The sequence below is a fragment of the Condylura cristata genome, unplaced genomic scaffold (assembly GCF_000260355.1).
Source record: "Condylura cristata isolate star-nosed mole 26May11 unplaced genomic scaffold, ConCri1.0 scaffold00003, whole genome shotgun sequence".
In the NCBI taxonomy this organism is placed as follows: Eukaryota; Metazoa; Chordata; class Mammalia; order Eulipotyphla; family Talpidae; genus Condylura; species Condylura cristata.
Window position 1 is genome coordinate 44331731 of NW_004567104.1, and position 2008 is coordinate 44333738.

The following is a 2008-nucleotide window of genomic DNA, read 5'->3' on the forward strand; positions in this document are numbered from 1 at the left end:
GAGGTCAGTATAATCCAAAATAGGCTTTATGAAAGAAAAATAAATACAAACTAAGTATATTTTAGCCTATAAAAGATAAAATAATTTTTGAGAACTTTTAAATGTTTCTCTTAATGAACAAGGAGAGCAAAGGTAAAACATTGTTACTTCACAGTATTCCAACTTGAAAAATGATCATACGTTGGACCATAAAAAAAAATTCAGTAAATTTATAAGGGCTCAAAACATACAAAGATATTCTCCGTAGAGTTAAATTAGAAATTGAGAACAGATATCAGGAAAATCCCCAAATATTTTTAAATGAAGTTACATATTTCTGGGTTACCAGTGAGTCCAACAATAAAAAATAGAAATTAATAAGGTACTTTAAGTGAAATAATTATAAAATAAACAAATGCACTGAAATAAAATTAACATGATATAAAAATAAATGAGATATCAGTAATATATAAATTACTTAATAAAAATGAAATAAAGAGTGACTAGAAAGAAATATGTATCACAGCCTCCTCATATTAGAAAAGAGGAAGTCAGTGGTCTTAATGCTGCCTTAAGAAAATAGAAGAGTCAAAATGGCAGAAGAAGACATAATGTATCCACTCCCCAAAGTATCCTTAGATGATGTATAATGGCAGACAGCCAAACTCCACCTTATCAAAACTAGATTCTGTAGTGTATGCAGTGCCAAGGTAAAGATTCTGGAGCTGTTCAAAAAGGCAGTTCTTGTCAGGGTTGAGGTGCTCAGACAGCTGTCTCCAGGAATGCTACAATAGATATAATCTGTCTGTTCTGACTGCACTGGAGAGGCAATTAATGAAAAAGACTGCTGTAAAAAATGGGTAATTAAAAAAGTTGATGTATTTTAAAGCCACATAGACGAAGAAGATAATTAAAGAAGTTGATGTTTTTAAAATCCACATAGACAAGGTTGTGAAACACGGACAAAGAGTTTCATTCACTGGTGAGGAAGACTAGACTCCAGAAATAGAACCAGAAAACATGTTCTTTTGCTGCAGGAGAAAGAACATGAAGTGTTCCAGAGAGATGGAAAACTTTGCACAAGGTATATTAGATAGGACATGTTGGAATATTATGTGGATTTCAATTCACATTTAAACACCTAAAAGGACACAGATTGTGATGAAATAGCCCTGTCTCAAAGTAATTGAACCAGAATGTGTTCATGTAGAGTTGAAAGAATTGCACAGTATCGTGACCCATTTGAAAAAGGTGATATTTGCACAAAGTGTAATGTGCCTTTTCTTGAAAACAACAGGATGAACTCAGACAAATTTCCTAAATTGGAAGATCTAATGCCATCTAGACCAGAATTTCCAAGTGTAATTAGAGAAAGAGAGAAGATAGAACTTCAGGGATTTGGTAGCACATCTGGCTCAGGAGAGGATGAAAAGGATGAAGCATATAATGATAATTCTGATGACAAAACCAGCAGCCATCATGGACCAGGAATGCACTGGGCCTAAACTCTGCAGAATTGTCCATGTGGATTTTCTTTCCTCATTTGTGGATAGCAGATGCACTTTTCTAGGAAGAATTTCCATAGTATCTCACCTGAATTGGGTGATAGAATGACTCTAGCTAGATAAACTTAATGAAGACTTTATTTTTTGTTATGCTCTGTAGTTAAACAAGCAAATAGCATACTGTTACAGGCTGAAGCAGATGTGATATCACAAGAACAAGCACCAAAATACTTGATAAGAAGTTCAAAACGAGTCAGCAGAATTCCCTGCCTAGGACATTCCATAAAGAACTATTGCATTCAATTCTGGGCTTCAGCAAGTTAAAGTGTGTCCACTTTAGGCTGAGAATAAACTAGGCTCAGGAACAAAGAGATGCAGAAACCCTCAAGGGGACAAAATGCCAAGACATATTGCCTGAAGAGAAGTATGTGCCAATCAGTTACAATGCCTTTGATGCAATGAATTAAATTTTTTTTAAGAATTATTTTATTTATTTATGCATTTAAGAACTGAGCTATAAGGCC

The 2008-nt window shown here is 34.2% G+C and overlaps 1 pseudogene; it reads left to right on the forward strand.

Moving 5' to 3' along the window:
- Positions 1–572: 572 nt before the first annotated feature.
- Positions 573–1484, forward strand: LOC101632927 (annotated as a pseudogene).
- The last annotated feature ends 524 nt before the right edge of the window (positions 1485–2008 follow it).